At 38.3% G+C, this 13,635-nt stretch overlaps 1 protein-coding gene and 1 pseudogene across 1 annotated transcript in view; both read right to left on the reverse strand.

Moving 5' to 3' along the window:
- The window catches only part of GULP1 (GULP PTB domain containing engulfment adaptor 1), a 262,846-nt gene that overhangs the window by 127,042 nt on the left and 122,169 nt on the right, over positions 1-13,635 (reverse strand). Inside the window, exon 4 of the mRNA XM_049773274.1 lies at positions 8,343-8,397. The gene's annotated coding sequence lies outside the window, so the exon portion shown is untranslated. The remainder of the gene's footprint in view (positions 1-8,342; positions 8,398-13,635) is intronic.
- Positions 10,516-11,196, reverse strand: LOC126008985 (AP-3 complex subunit sigma-1-like; annotated as a pseudogene).

Below are 13,635 nucleotides of genomic sequence, written 5' to 3' on the forward strand. Positions count from 1 at the left end.
TAAAGCAAATAAACAAAAATCTAAATATAACCACCACAGATAAACAACAATTTTAGAAAAAAAAAACGTAAAATATTATCTCAATTAATAAATTCAAAAAAGAGTTAAAGAAATATATGTGAGGCAACAAACAAACAACAATATAGATCTTTACAGGACTAAGAAAAGAATGCATCAAGAAATCTAAACACAAGAAATTTGTATTTAGCCAGTTACAGGGCTGGATCTGTGGCTTATCCCTAGAGCATTAGGTTTGCATATTCTCAGCATCAAAGCCCAACAGTTAAAATTTATCAGCTCAAAAGACATTTTTAAAATGATAATGAATAAAAAAAGTATATGTAATCTATGACACCATAATACACAAATATATTCACTGTGAGAATATCAGGAAGAAGAAAAACGGTGATAGAGGAGGGATATGAACAAAAAGATTATTTAAAGAAAAAAAATCTTAATTATTGAGAGATACTGGGAGAAAAAAAAGTATTAACACTTAAAGACCCAAGGTAATATAGACCTGTAGAAGATTACAAGACACAAAATCAAAATTTAAAACTCAGGGGCCAGAGAGATAGCACAGCAGTTGGGCATTTGCCTTTCAAGCTGTAGACCCAGGAGGGATGGTAGTTTGAATCCAGGCATCCCATATGGTCCCCAGAGCCTGCCAGAAGGGATTTCTGAGCCTAGAGCTAGGAGTAACTCCTGAGTGCTGAGGGGTGTGACCCAAAAACCAAAACCAAAAACAAACACAAATTTAAAACTCAGGCATAAAGAAAAGTTTTTAAACAGTAAGAAAAAATTACTTCATTGTATATAAATAAGGTGCCCCACACTCAATAATTTATCAGTAAATTTCTCAGCAGTAACTTTGCAATTCAGAAAAAATTCTAATTCAAAAGTGGGGGGAAGGATTAACAATTCAAAGTTTGGAAAAATTGTCCTTAAAAACTCCAAGAGAAACAATGACATTTACAGATAATGATCAACATAAGAGTTTTACTACCACTAATAAATAGGTCCCCTAAGAAATGATAACTAGGGGCCAGAGAGATACCATGGAGGTAAGGCATTTGCCTTTCATGCAGAAGGTCATTGGTTCAAATCCTGGTATCCCATATGCATCCCATATGGTTCCCTGAGCCTGCCAGGAGTGATTTCTGAGCGTGGAGCCAGGAGTAACCCCTGAGCGCTGCTGGGTGTGACCCAAAAACTAAAAAAAAAAAAAAAAAAAGATAAACCTGGGGACACTGTGGCAGGAAAGTGGCACTGGTGATGGCACTGGAACTCTGTACACTTAAAACTCTACTATGACTAATTTTGTAGATCATGGACAGTAATATTATTTTAAAATGTTAAAATGAAAAAGATAAAAGAACCAAATACAAAAGTTTTAAAGAAATAAAAGTAAAGATAAGAGGAAGAAAAGGAAATGATAAGGAAACTCTTTCATTTTAAATAAAAAGGCTTAATGTTAAATGTAAATGTTAAATGTTAACACTTATAAACGTTTAAATATCACTAGTAAATAGCCTACAATTATAAAAGAAGTAGATAATATACCTCTAGCACAAAAGTTAAAGGATTAAAGTATAAAAATTAAGTAATATTGACTAGATAGATGATTGAGAAAGATCTGAAGATGAGTATTTGTACTCTCATATTCATTCCAGAATTATTCACAACAGCCAAGAAATGGTACCAACCTCAGTGTTTAGATGAATGAATAAATATTAAAAATGATTACTCTACGAAATGGGTGCTGAAAGGAGATACAGTGATATATACCCCATTATACCCAATAGCAATATGACAAACAACTGTATAAAAGGAAAGAGAGAGAAAGAAAAAGATGAGGGGCGCCTGCCCCATAGGCAGGCAGGGGGAAGAATGGGAGAAAAACTGGGGATACTGGTGGTGGGAAATATGAACTGATGAAGGGTTTGTACATTATATGACAGAAACTCAATCATGAACAACTCTGAGAAAAAAGACAAAGGGAAAAAAATATCTATATTGTGAGCAACCTTGTAACCACTGTGCTAATTTTTTAATGATATAGATACAATAGATAAAAAATCTCAGATTATGCAGGATGTCTCTATTGATAAGATATGGTTGTCTGAAATGAAATATTGTTGATTCATTAAAAGGAGAACCTCCCACTGAGACATCGTGACTGAAACCAAGCAACATTATATTCAGTAAAATAAGCCTACAACAGAAAAAGACAAGCATTTCATGATCTCCGAAACATGTGATATCTAAAGAAGTCAAGCTAGAGTCCAGTGATGGTTTCCAGGGGAAATAGGATGATAATCATCATTGAAGGGGACCCTTTTCCAGAGTAAGATCAATACTCTGTGGGAATCTCCCAAAACAAGGGGGTGACAATCAATTCTCCTCTGTGGAACTGAAATCTGCCAGCAGGAGACCTTGTTTGCTCTTGCTGCCAAGAGGAAGTGAAGTGATGGATGTGTTAATTAACTTGACTGCTGTGGTTATCTAACAATGGCTAGGCATTGAAATCATCAGTTATAGGTACAAAACATCCCATTTTTATTTGTCAATTACACTTCAATAACGATAGGATAGAAGGGAGATCATCATTCCAATTCTATGGCTGAACTATCATTTACTTAACCAATCTCCAATTAATAAACATGTTTGGGTCTGGGGAATAAAAAAATATTGAAAGGATATTCTTTGTCTTTTTTTTTTATTGAAGCATTTCTCCTAGACAGATTATTTTTCCTTCAAAGTTTAATTTAATTATTCTCATTTGCTATCTGACAGGAAATTGGAGAATCAAACTGATAAGAATGTCACAAAATGATAAATGTACTCCTCTAGGTGAAGGGTCGAATTGTGCATTAATAAAACTCATGAACTTTAGACTCTAATCATGAAATCTATCTTTTTTCCAACCCCAAAGGATCTTACTTATTCTGAATTTGCTAATCCTCTGAAATGTTGAGATTACCACTTTCAAACATTCATTGCACCCGTAACATTAATGGGAAATATGCTCCCTTGAGACTATAGCAAGAAATAGGTTATGGTTTCTAAAGGCCAGTAAAATTAATAATGACAGTTTGGGGAAGCTGAAGTACAGTGAGTGAGTAAGGTACTAGTCTCTCAAACAGTTGGCCCAGGATCTATCTCCAGCAATCTCTATGTTTCCCTCTGCTCCAGAGGAATGATCCCTGAGTTCAAAACCAGGAGGAAATCTTGAGCACAGTTAGGCTTTGCCCCAAAACCAAACAAATAAAACAAAGTAATAAAAAAAATATCAACCTAGGGGGAAAGAAAATGGTCAGTGGCCAAAAAGTTCTGAAATCCATAAATCACCCATCATGCCACAGCTTTGCTCTATGAGATCCTGGGCATCAAAAGCAACTTCCATCCACACCACAACCAAGAAAGACATGTGAGCATGTAGTCTCACACTGTATAGACCTCCAGTGAGTATCTGGCAAGCCTGAATATCCACAATAATAGCTAAAGCATCCTGATGCTGGAAAGTAACACAACAACAAAGCTATGTATGAACCATACAGGCTGCCACTCATCACAAACACATAGAAAACCACCTCAACAGAGGAAATGTAAGAGCAAACGATAACAATTATATCACACTCCTACTACAGGAAATACTTGACAGAATTTCTTTAAAACTATTTCCCCAGACTTTGTGTCTCAGTACTTTTCCATATATTTCCTGCATACCAGAGAAATTTTATATTAGCTTAGCTCATTAATTAATATATTGGGCAATAGCTCTTTAAGCAGTACTCAGGGTCCCTGAGACCCTTTCCTGGTGATACTTGAATCCATAGTGCAGGCCTGATGGTCCAGTGGTTGGCCCTGGTAGTTTGGTACTGTTCAGCCATCAAGACACCCGAGTTTTACTCATGGTCACCAAGGAATTCCACAGTACTTGGGGTATTGAATGAACTGGGTACAAGATAAACAGACCAAGATATACTGGGGTTCAGACTTGCAGCCTAGCAAGTGTAAGGCATGTATTCCAGTCCTCTTAACAGACTCCCTGATCCCAAGGTGCTTAATTCATAGTATGCAACATGACTTTTTTGTAATGACATAAAACTCTTTAAACAGAAACCTATTATTGTCATCACTGTGACAACTTAGGTAGGTCTCCTAGCTGCACATGGCTCACTAATAATTTGGTCTGACAAGTCTTTAAACTGACTTCAACTATTGATATCTATTTTGATGTTATACTACAGCATATCAATATATATCAATAGCAATATATTGCGATTGTTCATGCAACTTTTCCTTGTGGTTTTTTTATACATTGCTGCACATTTTTGTTCCCTCTTTTTTTTACTACTGAAGGTGGGAGGTGAGAGTTAGGAGAATCAGTGCAACTTGGGTGGGGCAGAGAACAATCCAGGTCACACAGTGCTCTTCTGGGGCAGAGATCAATCAGATACTGCTCTGCAATGCAGATCTCAAACTTTAGCACCAGAACCTGGACATTAAAGTTGGTTGGACCTAGTGATCCTGTAAGCCATCAGCATCCTACCTGACCATTATGGGGAGTTGGATAGGCTTGTGGTGCTGGGATCACATTCAGGGCTTCAGACATGCAAGACAATCCTTTGAACTGCCTCCCAGGCTCCTTTCCCATATTCCATTGAAATTTGCCTTTTTAACTGTAGCTAAATGAATTATTACTCTCCATTCTTCACTCTCTTGTTATATATACTCCACTGACATGAACTCAGGTTGGTTGCAGTGAGCTAGGACCAAATAATCAACAATTACTAGACACATTATTAAAAAAAAAAGTCAAAGGGAAATTTAATGAAAACAAGTAGACCTCCTTTATACATAGATAGCATCCAGAAAGATTTAAGGACTCACCCACATGGCTTCAGACCAAAGTTAGAGAAAGAGAAATATGAAAATGGGAAGTTACTAAGGAAGATTCAATAAAACAAAAGTAATTAACTTTTAAGGTGATATAAGTTTTACCTCATCCACTGTTAGACTCCACACACTGTAATCCCACCCCGGGAAATGGAGCTGGAGCTGGAATCACAGCAGGAAATAAATCAGTCCAAGATTGAGAGCTTGAGACAAGCGTGGTTAAAAAAACGTTCTGCCTCTTGGAGCCAGTGAGAGCTGCCTGCCAGAACCGCAGTTTTCATGAAGTACAGAGACCACCACCCCTCCCACCCCCAGGAGGTGGAGTAAGGATAAAAGGCCTATCTTGAGCCAGCCCCACCCAGATATGCTTTAGACATGTAGAACAAGATGATAAGAAAATCTCTGTTTGGGGTGAAAGCAAGTTGTAAAATACAAAACCACAATCTACAGAAAAGAGATAAGGGGCCGGAGAGATAGCATGGAGGTAAGGCATTTATTTGCCTTTCATGCAGAAGGTCAATGGTTTGAATCCCAGCATCCCATATGGTCCCCGAGCCTTCCAGGAGCAATTTCTGAGCACAGTGCCAGGAGTAACTTGAGTGCTGCCTGGTGTGACTCCCCCCCCCCCACCCCCAAAAAAAAGAGATAAAAGGATGAGGTCTAACCCTGCCCACTTAGTGGGCAAAATCTTGCTTTGTACATGTCTTTTCACAAAAACAACTGCTACTCAGCACAACCCTTCTCCCTGTCACTTTTTTTGTTTGTTTGTTTGTTTTCCGACCACACCCGTTTGATGCTCAGGGGTTACTCCTAGCTAAGAGCTCAGAAATTGGTCCTGTCTTGGGGGGATCATATGGGACACCAGAGGATCGAACTGCGGTCACGGTCCTTCCTTGGCTAGCGCTTGCAAGGCAGACACCTTACCTGTAGCGCCACCTCACCAGCCCCCTAGTCACTTTTTTTTTTTTTTGGGTCACACCCGGCGGTGCTCAGGGGTTATTCCTGGCTCCAGGCTCAGAAATTGCTCCTGGCAGGCACGGGGGACCATATGGGACGCTGGGATTTGAACCGATGACCTCCTGCATGAAAGGCAAACGCCTTTACCTCCATGCTATCTCTCCAGCCCCCCCTAGTCACTTTTTGAAGCGAATTCTTTTCCAAAAAGACATGAGTAGGAATAGCAGATTAGATTTTTTTGAAGATAAAATATATCTGCTCCAATCATGTAATCTACTTGCATAGCCCATCAATGTTCAAGGCTCTGATGTCAGGGATCACTTCCTGCAGGGTCAGAAGACTATATGGGTTACAGCAACAGAACCTGAGTCACTGCATGTAAGTCAAGTGTCCTATCTGTTGTAACATCAGCTCCATATAGTTGTTTTTAAACTTTGGTTTATCCTATATATGATTTTTTTTTGGGGGGGGTGATACCTAATGGTGCAAGGGCACTACTTTTTTTTTTTTAATTTTTATTGTGACCAAAGTGCATTACAAATCTTTCACTGCATCATTTATGGTACATAGTGACAATGAATGAGGGGCATTCCCACCACCAGTGCTGTTCTCCCTCTGTCCCTATTCCCAGCATGCATCCCACATCTCCCTCCTCTACCCCCCAGTATGCCAGTGCAACTGGTCTCCACTTTACAGTTTGTTGTAGATTGAGCATACATTCTCCACCGTCATTGGAGATAAAAAGGGTAAGAAAAAGGGTTTAGAAAAAAATTTGGTGACAACTACCAAAAAAAGAAAGGAGAAAAGAAAAAAAAAAAGAAAAATGAAAAAAAAAAAAAGAAAAAAATGGACCCGGCAAATAAAAAAATAAAAATAAATCTCTAAATAATAACAACAAGTGTGAAAAAGAAAGAGAAAAGTGGAAGAACAAAGAGAAGGAAAATAAAGTAAAAAACTAACAAATCAAAACAAAACAAGAAAAAGTATGGGTGGTGGGGTTTGGTGTTCCCCCCACTTTTTTTTTTCTTTTTGCATAGGCACAGTAAGCATTGGGGAAGAAAGGGAATTCCTGTGGCCTAAGAGATTCAGGGTTTCTCCATCCTTGAAGAATACCATCATGGGATCAGCTCCTGGATCCATATATACTCATTACCCCATCCCAAAGGCTTTTTTGTGATGAAGGGCATTACTTCTAACTCACAATTCATTCTGGTATGGGATGATCCCCTCTGCAGTGCTTACAAAGCCATCCAAGAGATCAAATCAGGGCTTCTGCAGACAAAGCATGTGTTCCTGCACATTGTGCTAATTCTCCAGCCTAGCTATAATTTTATATTAATTTTAAATTGGGTTTCTTGAACCCTGGTAGGATAGATTATAACAACACCACTTCTACACCATTCATTTTTAAACATAGAATTTTAATTACTTGATTAAGATTTTTCTCATATACATGGTCCTCTGCAGACAAATGAGTCAACAATTTCCCTGGGGAATGAACAGGTAATGTGTTTTCATTTCGTATATTTCCTTTTCATCGTGAGAACAACACTCCTTGTTAATGCAGCTGCATGTCATTCACCTTTGTTGAAACAATTTCCCATTTGTATCTTCTATATTTCCCCTACTTTCTTTAGGATTTGGCTGTCTACTTAAAGAATTATTTGATGTCTGTCTACCAAACACATTTATCAACCATAAAAGAAGTGGGAGGAGTCAGTTCAATTTCAATTGATTTTGTCAAAGATTTGGCAACTTTGCACCTTCTCTTCCCACACCCCACTCTACTGCCTCTCATTCTCCAAATTTAGAATTCTGGGATTAGAAAGATAAAACAAATTGTTCTGAGACCAAAGTTTGGAGGGTATGACCACTTTCCCCTGAAAAACCAACTACTTACATTAATCTGTCTGGACAAATTAAGACAAAAAGAACCACTTTGTATTAATTAGGAGACTGACTGGATCAAGAGTAAAACAGAAGAATTACTTTTGTAATACCCCATTTCCTGGCCATACTATACTGGTCAGTGAGACTATACAGTAAAGCTCTCCATGACTTTCACTCACCTTCCGGTTCATTACCACATTGAAAAATCCCACTGGTGATGCTTCTTTATATTTACATGGAATTAACTTATTGGATATTCTTCAACTGCTTATGTTCAATATTCTCCTTTATGAATATACATAAATCTCCTGAAAACTGCTAGAAGGACTGTTCTCTGCATGGCATCAAACCAAAACTTCACATCCTTCTCTTTAAAGCTTGTTCTATAGCCTGTGCTGTTGGGCGTCCTTCCCAACTGAAATTGCTTTTATACCAATAAAGCCCCTTCATCCCTTTCCATTGTTTCTGTTTTTACAGACAATAATTTAATATTCATTGAAGCTATTTTAATATCCATTGTCTTATCTTTCCTTTGAATACTGAATAAGTAAATAAAACCAGTGAGTTAGGGAAGAGGGTGGGGAAGTATGTACCTTAGGGTAAAGCACTTGCCGTGCAGGTATGAAGCTCTGTGTTTGATCCCTGGGACTGTAAAAAAATAAAATTTACTTGAGGAAATGAAGAATAATATTACCACAGTGTATTCTCACTTTGGAAGGCAACTTATATTCTAGGCACAGTTGAGTAAAATTCTAATGTAAATCAAGTGCAATTTAGATACAGTAATAGTTACTATAAGTAAATATATATTATATGTACAGATATACACTTTATTGTATATAAAATACAGATATACAATAAATATATCATAAATAAAATGTATATCTATGACATAAAACATATAAATACATGTAATATAAATCATATCGTGTAGCATATATGAATTTCAATATTATATATAAATATATAAATAATATATATATAAATATATAAAATTGAATAGAATTCAATAGAAGAGGAATCAGAAAGCTATACTTCATGGAAAATACTCACTTGAGTAGACATTACAAAGTATAACAACGACACCATTTATTTTTGCTTTTAATCACACATCTTAAGAAGGACTAGTAGCTACTGTACCCAGTCCTTTAATGGGACCATCACTTAGCCCTTCCATCCTTGATTGTTTCATCTTCTATCAATATTGTCTTGCAAAGCTACATACAGAGCCTTCAAGGTTGGCAGGTTTCTGCCAACAATGTGAATATATCACAGATGCTAAACACCTCAATAGATAAGCACAACAAGATCTAAGAACAGTTGGCACTTAAAATAAATTGAAAGATAATTCAAGATGGAGGATCCAGTGAGCAATGAATGTCTTCTAGCACCATCATCATAAATTGAGTACATATTTTTTTTTAATTTTTATTGTGGTTAAAGGGAATTACAATTCTTTCACAGTAAGGCACATAGTGACAATGAATGTGGAGCATTCCCACTACCATTGTAGTCTTCCCTCCACCCCCCTTCCCAGCATGCATCCCACATCTCCCTCCTTTACCCTGTAGTGCTAGTGAAACTGTTCCCTCCTTGTACAGCTTGTTGTAGATTGGCTATCAATTCTGTTGTCATTGACTATGGATTTGCTATTCATGTCTGGTCAGTTTTTATTTTATTCTGGGGGATAAAGGGATATATGGCTGGGGAAAGGGATGAAGGGAGGACTTCACTCATATTCTTAATATTATCTTTTCTCTATTTTCCATGCATATCCCTACTTATGTTCTGCTAAGAAATGCAGATTAAGTTCATCCAGACTATGCAAATAGTGACAATAGCTTCCATGGATTTTGACTCAGAGTTTAATAGAACAAGGATGAAGGGAGGACAACACTGGTGGTGGAAAGGCCCTCAGTTATTGTCACTGTGTACCTTAAATATCACTGTAAAAATTAAAAAATAATAAATAAAAATTAAAAAAAAAGAATGTTGAGGACATTTTAAAAATAGAAAAGAAAGGAATCTAAGCACAGGACTACTCATATTCTACTTTCCTTATCTCTAGACACACATACATACATACACACACAGTGTGACTGACTCATCTATATTATAGCTGGTCAGTATTTAAATTGTTCAGACTATAGCTTCTTGCATTATAGATTATTTTTACATTTAGAATTGACAGTAGAAGTACATGTGTAAATACTAGCTAAAAGCACCTATTTAACCTTTTGTTTTTAATATAAAAATCCTTAAACTTTTTTTTTTTAAGTCCAGTTACCTTGGAGTTTATTTCAACTAAGAGAAAAGTCATTTTTTCATGCAACACATACTTGGTTCTAAAACAACTGTGACACATAACAGAAAGATATAAGGAATGCTGCAACTGTGATCCATACAAAACACCAAACATTTTAAGGTTGTATGTAATTGAAAGAAATGTCTCAAACACTTTATGAAATACTGTAATAGCCAATACACAGAAGCGTGTCTTAGATGGACACAGGGATGCAGTTTAGGAAGAAAAAAGAAAATCACACCAGAACCACCCAATTTCTTTAAGATTATGAGCAAGAAAAGGAACACTAAGCTTCCATACTGATTTAAACAATTACTACACACTACCTTGACTTAAATCCAAGAGCAAAAGTTAAGACTCTCCTCTCCTTTATTTTTGGTAAACAACTAACTGCATGGTAAACTTAGGTGATTTGTCCCCCCCCCCCTGGATTTTTACCTGGGAGTGGTCTTTTTAATTGTTTATTTAAAAGAGGGCAGGTTTGGCACTTTTATACTCATAACACCAATGTTAATATTTCTTGGGATGTCAGGAAGATTCATATTCTTTACAAATGATAGAGCACGGACTGGATCTCCTATTAAGGCAGACTCAGATTTCTCCAGTTTGTTTTGTGCATCAATTTGTGTGACAATTTCATTCATGTTGGTCTCCAAAACCATTCCCCCATCACCATTTCTGCAAGAATATTGTGAACCTCATCTACATGGAAAATTAAATCCAATTCACAAACATTTTCAAAGCACCTGTCCAGTGTTTCCACAAATACCTTGCATGCAGAAGGACGGTGGTTCAAATCCCGGCATCCCAATGGTCCCCCGAGCCTGCCAGGGATGATTTCTAAGCATAGAGCCAGGAGTAACCCCTAAACGTTGAATTAAGTCTAAAATGCCAAGTTCACTTTCTGAAGAATCCACGCAGAAAACAAAATATAATGTTGCATAATGTCTATAAATTAACTTGTTGTCAGATCCTCCAATTAATCCTCCTTCAAGGAAATTACAAACATTTTTATCTCTCTTAGATACCAAGGGGAATGTCTCCCTGATGATTTGCTGTTGTTTATCTTCACTCTAGGGCTGGCAGAACTTGAAGAGCCACTGCTTGCCTTGGTTGTTGAAGATGAGGATGGCCTTGATCATGGCTGGGCCGGGCGTATGGTGGCTGGGGGTGTGGGGGCACCGGGCTGGGCCGGGGCGGGCGCGAGCTCCTCCCTCCCTCACCCGCATCCCCTTTTACTTCTTAAAGTTTTAAAATAGTCTTATATTATCTACAGTGGATTAAAATCAAGATTATAAGATGATGTTAGAGAAAGATCATTGAAAATGTCTATACACAGATACCATTTTCAGGGAGGGACTTCAGAGCATAAAAACCGGCTAAGCTTTGCAAAAGCCAGCTCCCTGTGTGTGACACCAGGCGGGGAAAATCCGCGAAAGTACACCGGCCCAGTGGGGCTCAACTGTGAAAAACTGTGAGTGTGACCTGTCTATGTCTGTCTACTGTCCTCTTGCGTGAAACTCTTGAGAGTGGGGCAAGGAGAGGCTCCAGAAACCTCGCTCGCCCAGACGCCATTTTCAGGGAGGGACTTCAGAGCATAAAAACCGGCTAAGCTTTGCAAAAGCCGGCTCCCTGTGTGTGACACCAGGCGGGGAAAATCCGCGAAAGTACACCGGCCCAGTGGGGCTCAACTGTGAAAAACTGTGAGTGTGACCTGTCTATGTCTGTCTACTGTCCTCTTGCGTGAAACTCTTGCGAGTGGGGCAAAAAGAGGCTCCAGAGGAGCACGGCCGCTCCGCTTCGCTACGCGGCCGTGCACTCTTTCTAAGGAAAGAACTCCATTGCAACAAGAAGGAAAAATCACACTAAGAACGGCGCTATATCACAGAAGCAAACATTTCTCTCTGGACTGTCTTCTCTGTTGCATGCTCGGGCCTAAGATTTGACCCAGTGTGAGGCTTCATCCACGGAGGACTCCCCTCCCTTAGAGGCAAGTCAGCCCATCCAGAAAGGGAGGAGCCAGAGGAGTGTGCTGCCTACATCATATAGACAATGAATACCACCACAACACGTAGAAAAACCCACAATACAAGTGTGACAATGGGGAAACAACGCAGGCCAGCATCAGACATAGAGAATGAAGATGACAATTCTGAGGACCAGATAATGACTGAACAACTAATCAACCTCTCAGATAAGGACTTTAGACTAGCAATATGGAAGGTGCTCAACAGACTCCAAGAAACCATGGATCGAGTTGAACAGAACACTAATAAGAACCAAGAAAATATGAAGGCAGAAATGACAAAACTCCAAACTGAAATAACATGTCAACTAACAGGACTGAAAAAGTCAGTAAACGAAGTGAATGACAAAATGGATAAGCTCTGGGACAGGGTATCAGAAGCTGAGAATAGACTTGGTGCTGTGGAAGATGAGATACATAACAATTCCATACAGCAGGAGAGATTGGACAAAAAACTTAAAGCAAATGAGCAGACAATGGAAAAATTAGTCAAAGAATGGGAACAGACGAAAATAGAAGTCTATGATAAGATCAACAGAAACAACTTAAGAATCATTGGAGTCCCAGAGACCCAGGAAGAAAATTTCCAGGAAGAATCAATGGTCAAGAACATCATTAAAGAGAAACTTCCAGAGCTAAAGAATATATGTGATCAAATCCTGCATGCCCGAAGAGTACCAACCAAAAGAGACCCCAGAAAAACCACCCCAAGACACATCCTAGTCACAATGACAAATCCCACAGATAGAGACAGAATTCTGAAAACAGCAAGATCAAAAGGGGAAATCATGTTCAAGCAAGCTTCCCTGAGATTTACAGCAGACCTGTCACCAGAAACACTCAATGCCAGAAAGCAGTGGTGGGATATTGTGACAACACTGAATGAAATGAATGCTTCACCCAGAATACTATACCCAGCAAAACTCACTTTCCGGTTTGATGGAAGAATACATGGTTTCACAGACAAAAAACAGCTCAGAAACTTCACAGACACAAAACCAGTCTTAAGAGAAAAACTGAAAGACCTAATCTAAGACAAGACTACCCAAAAGACACACCAAATTTTGAAATAAAGATGGCGTTAAATCCCAGGACAATTCTTTCTCTCAACGTCAATGGACTAAATGCACCAGTTAAGACACACAGAGTGGCTAAATGGATCAAAAAACTCAATCCAACCTTCTGCTGCCTACAAGAAACGCACCTGAATAGTCAGAACAAACATAGACTCAAAATAAAAGGCTGGAGAAAAATTATCCAAGCAAACAACACCCATAAAAAAGCTGGAGTGGCCATACTAATATCAGATAATGCAAACTTTATACTCAGGAAGGTTGTAAGGGACAAAGATGGACATTTTATATTAATCAAGGGGTACGTAGAGCAGGAAGAATTCACTCTCCTAAACATATATGCACTGAATGAGGGGCCAGCAAAATATTTAATACAACTGTTGACAAATCTGAAAAATAATATCAACAACAACACAATAATTGTGGGGGACCTTAACACGGCTTTGTCAACACTGGATAGGTCAACCAGACTGAAACCCAAC

Source organism: Suncus etruscus, chromosome 5 (genome assembly GCF_024139225.1).
Source record: "Suncus etruscus isolate mSunEtr1 chromosome 5, mSunEtr1.pri.cur, whole genome shotgun sequence".
Lineage (NCBI taxonomy): Eukaryota > Metazoa > Chordata > Mammalia > Eulipotyphla > Soricidae > Suncus > Suncus etruscus.